We start from the raw sequence: 14,160 nt of genomic DNA on the forward strand, positions 1-14,160 counted from the left end.
TATAGTTGTAGACCATACATGAAGCTCTACATACCTGTGTATGCTAAGTAAGTCTACATGGTATGATAAACCCTAGGTATAATTGCATCTATCTTGATTTATGATCACAATAGTTGAATGAAGAAGATCTCCGTGTAGACACCTTGGACAGCAATCATGAAGGCATGAAAAACACAGTCAAGTATTGGAAGAAGCCGCAGGTATAAAGAGGAACCATCGTCAAGGCATGGAGCCGATGTTCATGAAGTTGTAGTCATGCATTGGACTAAGGCATAAAAAACACAGTGAAGTCTTGGAAGAAGCCACAGTCATAATTGCTATAGCTGCAGACCATACATGAAGCTCTACATACTTGTGTATGCTAAGTAAGTCTACATGATATGATAAACCCTAGGTATACTTTCAGTTGTCTTGATGTATGATCACAACAGTTGAATGAAGAAGATATAGGTGTATACACCTTGGACAATAGTGACGTGAAGTATTAAATATGCAGTCACAATGACAAGGATCATTAGTGGTAATGATGGTTACAGTCTCAACATAATGAGAATAATAAGGATGATTAGTCTCAGATCATGATGGGCATGGGCAGAAAAATGAGGAATAAGACAACATGATGATGAATATAGGGCATGTTAGTAAAGGTCTGCATGATGATAAGAGCAGATGAGAGCAACTTAGTCATATGGCTGCATGATGATGGAAGATCCAGAATAATGGGAAACATGATGATGAAAGTAGATGAGATGGTGCTACATGGTAAGGTGTAAATGGACGATTGGAGAATTAGTTGAAACAGAATGTCTTCAACTGATCTCATGTATCATCGTTATAGGATATGATATATGCTCAGATCTAGATAAGTCAAAGTGTTGACTTCTATTGTAAATGTACTATCTCTCTCACTTTCTCTGATGAACTTTGAAGAACATAAAAGAAGAATTGATCAAGGGTTTCTCCACATTGAGGGGTTTGTCCCTGGCTGGCGCCACATCTTGTGTCCTCTTGACTTGGCTTGTCTTCTGTGATTTATATTTATGTTATATCTACAGTTTATCTTAATGTTGATGTGGTTGCTCACTGTGAAAATTTAAATAAATTGGTCTAGCATAGAACATACCTAAAATTAACATGGTATCAGAGCTGAGGTGAAGACAATGCCCAAGCAAGAGTGAAAGAGAAATCATTGAAGACAGTTGGGACAGGACAAAAGGATCAATGGGTTCCATATCTCTCTTCTAAGTTCACAAAGGGTGAAGCCGAAGCAGAGCATATTATCAGAATGACATAGCAGAAATTTCTGATGGCCCATCTAAAGATCAATTCATTGGGAAGTTTAGATATAAGGATGGAAGGAAAGGAGGATGCCTTGGTTGCAATTAGTTCTGCCGTTATGCGTAGGAGTGTCTGAATGGTAGAGACACTTCTCGTGATGAAGACAAACAAATCATTCCAGGGTCAAGGGAATGACAGGTAATACAGTTCATCAAGGATAAATGGCCGACTCGTCAAAGAAAGAAAGGAACCCTAGGCACTTCATCGGATAAATAATCGTGGGATTTGTTAGAAAATTATATATTACAGAGCAATGGAAGACATAAAATATTGCAGAAATATAAACACAGAAAATGCACAAAACAAGAGAGACACAAATATACGTGGTTCACCCAGTTTGGGCTACGTCCACCCCGAACAGCCAGTCCTTCCTTTTTATTATCCAGCAAAATGAAGAGACACAACCTACAGCAAATCCGCTGTAATATCCTCTATTTTCTCTCACAGTCTCACCTCTCTGTTTCTCACTCACAATATACACATCTATCACACAGCATCAAATACAATACCCTCATACAAAGAGAGAGGTTGCCTTCTAGGGCAAAAAACCCTAAACTAAACATAAGTTCTACCGTCAGATCATCCGCCTAATGAACGGCCCAGATTGACTAGAAATTACTATACTTTTACAAGGCAATTTTACAGTTGTTTTTAGCTTCGGGGGCGCTGCCCCTGAAACCCCCCGCCAGGGGGGGGCTCCCAAAGGTCGCAGCCACCCCCCCCTGGACCCCCCCTGCAGCGAATATTTTGCGGGTGGCGTTGCCGCCCCCATTTCGAGCTGGGGTCCTATGTGGCGATGCCTTTGAGTATAGAAGATAATCAGGCTCCACACCCAACAGGATTATACTTGGAGCCGATGCCACCTATGCCAGAAAGGATGTTAGGAATGTTATCCCTCAATTGAATGAGGGTCACTTGATTCATTTACAGAAACACTTTTATGTACCTGATTGCAAGAAGAACCTAGTATCCATTTCAGCAATGGAAGTCAAAGGTTCAGGGTGGCACTCATCGATGGAATGGTAGGTATTTGAAAAGAATTTGTATCAAGTTGCAAGAAGTCCACTGGGGACCATGTCCATTGACATAACACCGAAGTTCTGTGAGTTAGATGGTGGCAGGAAAGCCTGAATTCAAAAAGAACATGAAATTACATGTCTGAAATGTACCAAAGGAAAATCTCACAAGGGGACCACGTAGCAGGTCCACAGGTTTGGAACAACCCTCGGAGTTTGAGATTCATGAATGGGAATCTCATGTATACAGGTGGAAGAAAGCCCTCTATGGCTTGAAGCAAAACACCCCATGTGTAGTATGAGAGGATTGATAGATTTTTATTGAAACTGAGATTCACTAGGAGTGAAATCGATCCAAACCATTACCCAAACGTTCTGGATGATAGACTTCCCATACCGGCACCTTATCTGGATGAACTATTATTGATAGGTGTAGACCTTCTCATTTGCAAAAGTAAGAGGGAGTTGGATTCTCGACATATGTTTTGTAGTTAGCATGGTGAGCTCATATTTGGTTGAGCCTCACTGGATTGGTGCCAAGAATCTTCTGAGATATCTTCGGGGAACAATCTCTCATGGATTAAGATACACTCTCAGAAATATGAAAACTGCATGATTATTCGAACGTTGACTGGGCAGGCAATATGGAGGATCACTAGAGGACTTCTCAGTAATGGTTCTCTTTGGATTCTTCTTTGATATCATGGATGAGTAGGAAGCACAAATCGGTTGTTACAAGTACCACCAAGACCGGATACATAACTACAAGTATGACCTCGTATGAAGTTGCCTAGTTGTGGAAACTCTTTAGTGAGTACAAAAAATGAAGACCATCGTGATTCTCTGTGACAACTAGAGGTGGGATTCGATTATTGAGGAATCTCGTATTCAATGATTGCTCCAATAGATAGACATCAGATAGTGCCTTATCTGGGATATGGTAAGTTGATGAGAAAGGAGGCTCCATCGCACTGAGATGATGTACAAGTCACTACAATTTGTCAGAGCCCCGGGGAAAGATCAAATTTGTGATTTTCCCGAACGACTTAGAGTCGACAAGAGACCCTTGTACAAGGGTCCTGCATGTTGCATACATTGAGCTCTGGGAGCTCTGGGGCCTTGCGATTCTCACCAGAGCAACATACAACCACAGGGTGACTCACCCTCCCCTGGTGGTGTGCACTGGGACAAGATGATTCGCTCTCTTGTGGGACAGGATGATTTTCTCTCCTGTGGATAGGATGATTCACTCTCCTATGAAACAAGATGATTCACTCTCTTCTAGGACAAGATGATTCTCTCTCTTGTGGGACATAATGATTCACTATCCTGTGTAGCAAGATCACTAGTTGTTCTGTGAAGTCTGGATGATGTGTTCTCCATGACGATTATGTAGCAGGATGATTAGCTCTCTTGTGAGGCCTGGATGATGTGTTCTCCATGGTGATTGTGTAGCAGGATGATTAGTTCTCCTATGGGGATGGGATTGATTATGTTCTCCTGTCGAGGCATCCTACCCATGCAGTCTGGGACTCATGGGAAGTACCTCTCATCTGATCAATGAGCAGGGAAATGAGGACAGGAACCATAGTAGTACCGATGGACGCATCATTGTATCTATCGTACTACCTATGCTAGGATGACCTTCATTGATCTAGGATCAATGATACTAGTCTGGGACCAGTGGTAGGAGTTGTATCTACCATGATGCTGACTTCGCGTTGGTTGAGACTGGTCTAGGACCAGTGGTACATACTCTTAGACTAACTTCGGGTCAGTGGAGGACTGGTTTGGGACCAGTGGTAGGAGTTGTACCTACTATGATGCTGATTTCGGGTTGGTTCAGACTTTTCTGGGACCAGTGGTACATACTCTGAGACTGAATTCAGTTCAGTGAAGGACTAGTCTAGGACCAGTGGTAGGAGTGGTACCCATTATGATGCTAACTTTGGGTCAGTTGAGACTGGTCTGGGACTAGTGGTACATACTCTAAGACTGACTTCAGGTCAGTGGAGAATGGTATGAGACATTCTCGATCAATTCTTCTTCTTCATAGTTTAGCAGAGCTAAGTTGACCAGAGCAAAGCCAGCAGAGCTAGCAGAGTTGAGCAAAGCTAGCAGAGCTTAGTAGAGCTGAGCAAAGCTGAGCAGAGATGGGCAAAGCAGTGTAGGGAACTGATGGCAGAGATAGTGCAGTTAGACATATGGATTAGCGGATGGAGTTCTTCCTAGTTTAGAGGGAGTGTTAAATTGGAAACTAGGGCCAAACTCGATGTGGGTTAGCTTATTTATGGCAGCTAATATTTTTATTAGATCCCTCTCATTGAGAGGTGTAGGATTGATCTAAATATCATCTGATTCCGATAAGTATTTATGAATTTATGAATTTATTTATGTTATGGACAAATTGTTAAGTCGGCCAGTACCTTACGTAGGCTCAGAAGCCTAATAGACGTGTCTATTCATCATCCACATTTTACTATAAATTGGTGAGGAATTGAAGTCATTTTACACATGTATTCTTGATGTGATCTCCTCTCCACGTCTTGGGTTTTTGGAGAAGGAGAGACACTATGCCCTAGCTGCAGATGAAGCCATAATTATAGTCAACGTGATGCCCTAATTCATGTCTTTGGAGACACCTATACGTAGACACAAGAGACCTTACACGTAAGCAATGGAAATATTGATATATACACGTTGTCAATAATATACACCCTGTAATGGAGAGATATACAACGCAGTTATAGATACACTTATACGCTGGCCTAATGGTGATGCCCTAGCTGAAGGTTGATCTACCCAGCACACAAGCCCTAATACGTTGTCCAAAATACGCTGACCCTAATCCATGCAGTCAAGGGGGCTCCCATATACATAGATCTCTATACATGATGTATCTGAGATCTATACACCTGATATACACAACATGATATATGCACAACATCATGGTAAATGTTGTCAAAAAGACAATATATGCACAACATCATATTAAACATTGTCATACACAGATCTCTATACATCATGGTAAATGCAGTCATGAAGACAATATACACACAGTGAATCTATACGCACAACAATGAAGAGATACGCTATCATCTATACACACAACAATGAATATGTTGTCATGATATAACAATCTATACGATGTCACCCTTCACGCGGTCATGAAGGCATGAAAAATGTAGTCAAGTATTGGAAGAAGCCGTAGGTATAAAGAGGAACCATAGTCAAGGCATGGAGCTGTTGTTCATGAAGCTGCATTCATGCATTGGACTAAGGCATAAAAAACACAGTCAAGTATTGGAAGAAGCCGTAGTCATAATTGCTATAGCCGTAGACCATACACGAAGCTCTGCATACCTATGTATGCTAAGTAAGTCTACATGATATGATAAACCCTAGGTATACTTACAGCTGTCTTGATGTATGATGACAAAAGTTGAATGAAGAAGATCTCGGTGTATACACCTTGGATAGCAGTGACGTGAAGTATTAAATATGCAGTCACAATGACAAGGATCATTAGCAGTAATGATGGTTACAGTCTCAACGTAATGAGAATGATAAGGATGATCAGTCTCAGATCATGATGGGCATGCGCAGAAAAATGATGAATAAGATAGCATGATGATGAATGTACAACATTTCAGTAAAGGTTTGCATGATGATAAGAGCATATGAGAGCAGCTTAGTCATATGGCTGCATGATGATGGAAGATGCAGAATAATGGACAGAATGATGATGAAAGCAGATGAGATGGTGCTACACGATAAGGTGTAAATGGATGAAATAGATAGGTGAAGTCATCACCTTAGAGAATCAGTTGAAGTAGAATGTCTTCAACTGATCTCATGTATCATCATTATAGGAGATGATCTATGCTCAGATCTAGATACGTCAAAGTGTTGACTTCTGTTGTAAATGTACTATCTCTCTCACTTTCTCTGCTAAACTTTGAAGAACATAAAAGAAGAATTGATTAAGGGTTTCCCCACATTGTGGGGTTTGTCCCTGGCTCGCGCCACATCTAGTGTCCCTTTGTCTTGGCTTTTCTTCTGCAATTTATATTTATGTTCTATCTATAGTTTATCTTAATGCTGATGTGATTGCTAACCCTAAAAATTTAATAAATTATTCTAGCATAGGACATACTTAAAATTAACAAATCAATGAACTCGTTGTAGTTGAAAACAGTGGAATATTTTTGGGTTAAGGGTGTCCACAAGATAATAGACCAAGGATTTCCCTTAGTCTCCAGCTTTTGGATGTTAACTAGAAACCTGTCTGATTGGATGTATAGGAGCATATGGAAAAATACTGAAGAGCATTTAAATACTCTTTCATCTAGCAATCTGATCAATTAATCATGGATTCTTTCTGCTAAGAACTAAGCAAAATTGAAAACTATGGTTGGAGGCTTGCCTTGGCAAAAAATAGAAAGGAAAGAAAGTACAGGCTCATCTACATCCTCATTAGTGGTATATCCTAGAATACAAGACATACAATCTTTCTATCCCTTTCAGAGAAAATGGTGGCAGAGTATAGAGGACTGTCTGTAGGGATATGAGCCTCTTCTAAGATGAAAGTCTGAAAAAATTTGAGATCTTTTGGGAAGGTCTATCTTTAGGTACAGATCAAGTAGATTTTCAATAGAAAATGGGGTTTCATTTGGCTTTGGATGGATCTGCAACATCTCATTTGTTGACTCTAGAGTGATTGTAAACAAGATTTGCTGGTTAGGTGAGACTATGGCTCTTTGACTTGGGATATAGAAAATTTGGCATAGGTGGATGATTTCAGAAAACTGGTATACCTATGGGAACAAGTATTTGGGCAAATCAGACTCCCATAACTGAATATCATCATTCTGGTTGAGGAATTTGTCTTTACTCCAGCAGTTGAGTTTCAATAGATGGCTAGGGGAGGCTATGTCTTTGATTTGGAAATATTTGTCGGCCAATGGGAGGTGGCCAATGTCCAGGTGAGGGGTTTTTAGGGCTTTTGCATTCAAAATGATCTGAGAATCCATAGTTTTGTTTATTTCATTGAATTAATCTTTGTCTGGCTTAAGGAGTAATCTTAGGACCTCTGGAATAGTACGAAAGGTGAATACAGTCTGCAGAAAAAGGGTTTTTTGGATGCACAATGGGTTTCTTTAGTTTGGAAAGGTTTTTAATTAATTCAATTGATTAATCTTTTATAAACACTATGCAGAGCTTAAGTATAGGGTCTTTCTGGTACTTTCAGGAATCCCTAGAAAATGAAGATTTGGTGTGTAGTCAAGGTTCTATGAGAGCAACGGAAGCTTTCTGAGGCTCCAATTGTCATTATGCTGCTTCAAATTGGAGTTTGCAGCATCTTCTGGTTGTAAATGTGTTAAAAAATTTGAGCAGAGGTTCTTGGCAATTGAATAATAGTGAAAAGAGTTGAAAGGGTGGCTTTTTTATTTTTAACCAACAATGGTTAATTTTGGGCACGGATTTAATGTTTGAACAATAGGTTGTTTCATCCTAAGCAGGGAGGTAGTATTATGGCTTATCACACCAGTTTTGAGTGTAGGGTGGTGTTTTCTTAAAAGGACGCAATACAACATGGGGCTGCCATGTAGTAAAAGGGCGATTGGGAAAAAACACGAACCTCGCATGCTTTTGGGATGCTAAAGATCAGATTTGGGAGTGCGTGATATGGGATGTGGACCATCAAATACGGAGGTGGGTGATCGGAGGGTTATCGCGTGGCGGAGTTGTGAGGGATGAGTCTAGGATTCATTGGTGGGTCCCGGGGCTAAGTGGTGTGGCGAGTTAAATATATACAAAGGTTCTGTGAGGGTCAAGGAGTTATAAAGTGGGGGGCTTGAAATATATAAAGCGGGACTATAGGTTAGAATAATATAAGGGTTTACTTAAAAGGGTATCGGGGAGGGTTTTTCAATCGGGCCCAATAAATTTAACTTTTTAAACTTATGATAAGGGGGTTTTACTGAGTTTACAAGGGAAAATGAGATGAAATAAGGGGAAAGGTAAAATGAAGGGGTAGGGATATTTTTACAAGGGGAAATGAAGAGGGAAGGGTACTTTGGAACCAAGAAGGGGAAAAATATATTAGGGAATGAAAACTAATGAAGGGGTAATGAAGGGAAATTAATAAACTAGACATGTAGGGGTTTAGTGAAATGAGGGGAAATTAGTGAATAAGCTTTAGTATTCAGGGCCAAAATTATATAGAACTTTTACGATAAATACCCAAAGTAATATATGACTTTTGTGAATGTCATTTTTCTTTGATAATTCCTCCTACACGTGAAACATAGGATTAAGAATAATGAAGGTGCATTTGAGCTTGCAACCTTGTGCATTCCAAAACCTCTTTTACCTACCCTTTATTTACCCTAGAATTTTCTCTTCATTAATTGGGTGCATTTGAGCTTGCTGACCCTTTATTTCTCTTTCTTTGATAGGAAACTATCTAATTCTAATCTTATAACTTCCAATGGCTCAGATTAAACTGTTGAGCTCATTATTATTCTCTACCTAACTACTAATCTACCAAGATTAAACAGTTTGGCTAGATCTTTATTCTCTATCTATCAACATGAAATTTAAAGCATGAATTTATCAAGATTAAACTATTTGATCATCATGGATTGTGGAATTTTTGACAAGATGCACACAATCTTATTTTTCCAAGTAAAGTAAAAAGTAGTGGCATTTGAATTTTCATCACTTTCAGAGTCTCATATTTTATTTTATTTTTTGATCATTTTATTTTAGTCCTTTGATTTTTCTTTTAGGAATTACCCTCTTTACTTTTTTATTTTTATTTTAGTATGGGAAAGAAATTTATAGAAAGAAAAAGTATGTAGAATATTACAAGACTGATCATAGAAAAATCAAAATTATGAATCCTATAATTATAGGACCCTAACATCCATCACCCTATTTCGATTTTTCTTTGTCCTTCATTTGGGGCGAAGGAGATTTCTAACTTCGGTCAAAGCCACGCTCTTCCTGCACCACTTGCTCCTTTGCGACACACTCCACTTCTGCTCAGGCCTTGTCCTCAGTCTCCTTCTTCTCTGTTCTGTAAACTGCTGAACCTTCAGTGAGGACGCTTCCTTTTTCTACTTCTCCGCAGACTTGCTAGTCCCGACAGCCAAATCCGATGGTGTGTCCCAATCTGTTGGCCATCACTTGAGGGCTTCAACAATGGCATCATCTGTAACCAAGTAGGGAAGATCATACTACTTTCGATATGAATCCTTCAGCACCGAGATGTAAACATAGTGGAAGTCCACCTTGAACTCTGCATAGCCAGATAGCTTCCCAAAGACAGTTGGTGACAACCCCGGCTTTCGATGGATGGTTGCATGGATGCTTTCCTCCATCAGTACCCAAAAGATTTTCTTTCACAAACCCATGTAATGTCCTTTATGACCCAGAGAGAAGCAAACTTGGCTGCTTCTAGTAAATCTATCTTCACTAGAGGAAACTAGGTGTCTTGTGGCAACTCCCATGGAACCAACACAATTGATAATAACAGCCATGAATAATGGAAAGTATTGCTTTGGTCATGTCCCTCTCTACAATTAGTGAGGAACTTAGTGCACAGGTAGCACGCCTAGTTAAACTGTATGTCCTCTGCGCACTGAGCCACTACAGAAACCACTGGTGATAGCACCTCGTCCATGCGACACTTTCTCATCACTTTTCTAGCAAAAGTTTGGGTGGTTACCTTCACCACGGGGTCAATAATACTAGAAATAGAATAGTCCCACGCTTTCTTGACAATTTTGAACTTTTCCTTCATTTTCTCAGTGAGATCGCTCTCGCCCATCTTTCCACCAAATGCCTTTGCCTGATTCAGCCCAGAATGAGGCAACAATGTGATCCAATGGATCAACATATTAGTGATTGGTATCAACTCACTCAACCACAAGCACTCGACATGCACAAGGCACAACAATTACTTAATGATTGTCAATTTTATGGAGGCGCGGTGGTAGTGAGGCACCCATAGTAGGTTCAAAAACCTTGCCTTGTTTATCCCACAAATCCATTACACCTGTGGTGACACCAAACTCCTTATATAAAACTCGCTTCATGAAGGTATCGGTAGCTAGGTAGGGTAATCGGTCAATGTCCCCCAAATCCCAATCTCCAAGCTTCAGATGTGGGATGCATACCAAGCGCAAAAATTCAAAAGTTATGTTTTCTGGTAGTAGGAGTGTGTTCAAGAGGAATTCTCCCTCATCTGGGTCCTTCGGGACCCTCACCTTTCCCTGGCACAAACAAATGTACTCTGACAGCTTCGAAATAGGGTCTACCCCTTCAATATCTATATCTTTTGTGCCTTCCACAGCCTCCAAGTCTACCACTTTTCCCTTCTCCAACACCATTGGCATTTCTCTCCACTGAACCTGTGTAGCTACATGTTTCCTTGGTGACTCACACATCGGAAGCGTCTTCTTTAGTTTATCCTTCTTCAGCATGGGAACCTCTCTCATTAGCGTAGGATTCGGCCTAGGTGACCTCGGTGCCATAGGCACTACTGCGGGAACCTGCATACTCATGACCTCAGGGGTAGCTCCCTCAGAGGCGATAATGTCCCTAGTACTAGCAGTCTTAGCTGGTGTAGACATGAAGCTATTAGTGAGGTTCTGAACAGACTTAGGATACTCCTCAGACACAGTTCTTGCAAGAAAATTCTCAAAGAGTTCATGCAACAGAAAACACAACTTAGAAATTCTCAAAATGAAAATTTTTTCTCACTGGATGGCCACTTGTAATTTATAGGTGAATTCAAATTCAAATTCGACCATTCCCCCAAAATCCATCCATAAATGTGAGATTGGTGGCAAATTTCCAAAGATTTCACACTTGATTTTAGCCTTAAATGCCTTAAATGTCGGTCGCCTTCTCCTCTTAACCGTCTTTTAGTAGTCAAATCATGAATAGTGACAGTAACGGTCACTTTCTAGATGTGTTGTGCGGTCTCCACCACTATAGCACAGCTCCTTTCGTGCTTCTGATGGTACTATGACATCCTCCCATTCCGCACAGACCCTTCGTTTTGCTGCTCTATAACCCGGGCAGTGCAGTTTATAGCCCTGCGCCTCCTTGTAGTTGCCTGGAGCGCTAAGACTCTGCTACCATCATATATTCATCTGGACAGATCCGCAGTGTATGTCTTTAATCTATTTCCATTAACCTTTCCCAGAAATGGATCTCCATTCAATTTCACAAGTTGAACTCCTCCACCATCGGTAATCTCCTTGATAACATACGGCCCCAACGAATGCATCTGAAATTGTCCTGGAAACTTATCAAACTTGTTGTCATATAATAAAACTAAATCATTTACCTTGAAGGTGCGCAATTTGATGTGTCGATCATGCCATGCCTTTTCGCGCTCCTTTTGAACTTGTTGATAGAATCCAGCCAAGAATCTATCTTCCTCCAGCTCTTTTAGCTGCACAAGCCACTCCTCTAAGGCTCCGCGGTCCTCCATACCTATGAATGCTACTATGCCTAGACTAGGCACCATATACTACATATGCATCATAACCTCTATGTCGTAGACCAACCTGAAAGATTTCTATCCAGTCAGCGTCTTACAAGTAGTTCTATAAGCCCATAGCACCGCTGATATGTGCACGTCCCAATAATTCCTCTGTGCATTGCAAACCTTTGTCAAGACATTCTATAATATCTCATTAAACACTTCCACCATCCCATTGGCCTCAGGATGATATGGCGTACTTTTCTGATGATAAACTTTGATTTTTTCCGTCAACACACTGATCGTTTCATTAAGGAAGTGCGTACTATGATCACTGTTCAAAATATTTGGGAAACCAAACCTGGTCAGCACATATTCAAATACAGAATTCACTTTTTTTCCCCTGTATAGTCTTTCACAGTTGCGCCTCCACCCGTGCGGTCAAATACTCAGTCGCGGTGATGATATATCATGCACCTGTCTTCTTTCCTCGAGGTTGAATCGGTCTTACAAAATCAATTGCCCATTTCTCAAATGGTTCCAATGACATCTACAAATTAAAAGGTAGCTCATCCCTCTATGATGGCCTACCAATTCTTTGACATGTGTCATGTGCTCTACAATACGCTTTGGAATCCTTATGCAATGTTGGCCACCACAACCTAGCACGTAAAACCTTTTGTGTTGTTTTTTTCCTACATAATGGCCTCCCGTAGCTCCTCCATGAGCTTCAGCTAGGATACTACTTCATTCAAAATGAGGCACATAGCGTCGCAATATCTCGTCTGATCCCATTTTATACAAGTGAGCTATAATAACAGAAAATTCTGCCGCACGCACCACTAATTCCTTCTTCTGCTGATTAGTGTACCCCTCTGGAGCCATTCCCGCAGTTAAGAAGTGGATGATGTCTGCAAAATGTTTTTCTACCATGCGCACTGCAAATACTTGCACGTCGGGTGATTCTTCCTCCAAATTAGTAGGCTCCTCTCTTGTTTCAATGTGCAACAGATGATTTGGTCTTGCATTCAATCACCCTAGCTTCACAATGACTTTGAAATCATACTCCCGAAACAACAACAACCATCTGCATATTGCCACCCCAACACAGGCTTGTTGACCAGTTACTTTAATGCAGAATGGTCTATGTACATCTTAAAGTGTCCGCCCAGCAAGTAATGCCTGAACTTCTGGAGTGCTTACACCATAGCCAACCCTTCGTGCTTTGTTGTCGAATAATTCTTTTCAGCCCTTGACAACTTCTTTCTCACGAATGCTATTAGGTGATCCAATTCTCCTTCACCAGCCTGTGTCAATACTGCTCCCAGCGTAATACATGATGCATTCACATGCACATGAAATTCCTTCTTCCAATCTGGGAAGACTAGGGTTAGCACGGTGACCACCTTTTCTTTCAATACTTCTAGGCTCTGCTGACATTCTTCACTCCAACAGAATGTAGCATCCTTCTTCAATAGCTTTTCCATCGATGCAGTAATCTAGGCATAAATCTTGATGAAATTTCGATAGTATGCAGTATGAACCAATATTGTGTGGAATTTTTTAACACTCCTTGGCACCTCCAAATTAATTATAAACATGATCCTAGCTCGTTCCACCATTAATCCTTGTCTGCACACTAAATGACCCAACAAGATTCCGAAAGGGATGCAAAATAGACACTTCTTCAAGTTTAGTGTGATCTGATACCTTCGGCATGTATCCCGCATCAAGCGCAAACTAGCTACATGGAACTTTACCAGTCCAAACACTGTCCAATCATCAAAGTATACCTCCAAAAACTTGTGAATGAGCTCTTTGAACATTGCAATGACTACGCGTGAAAAGATTCCTGATAGATTCTCTAGTCCAAAAGGCATTACAGTATACTAAAAACATCCCCACTCGATCGCAAAGGTCGTCTTACTCCTGTCTTTGGGCACGATTTTTATATGATGGTATCCAAAGAACCCATCAGTAAATGAATAGGATTCCTATCCGCCAAAATTATCTAATACCTCATCTGTGAATGGAGTTGGAAAGGATCATGAGCGCAAGCATCGTTCATCTTCCTAAGATCTACACAAATCCTTATCTCAGCCTTCTCCTTCTTTTCCTGAACTACCATAGGACTTACCCAATTGGATTCCTCCACTGGTTCAATAATACCCACTGCCAACATTTTGTCCAACTCCAAGCAGACCTTTTCCTTGTACATAGGATTAAGGAGATATGGCCTCCACTTCATAGGCTTTGTGTTTGGTTCCAATGTTATTTTCATCACTCCTAAATAGTCTATTATCC

Source organism: Pinus tabuliformis, chromosome 3_1, assembly GCF_031772625.1.
Source record: "Pinus tabuliformis cultivar Carrire ecotype Pingquan chromosome 3_1, CPIR1, whole genome shotgun sequence".
NCBI classification, from domain to species: Eukaryota; Viridiplantae; Streptophyta; class Pinopsida; order Pinales; family Pinaceae; genus Pinus; species Pinus tabuliformis.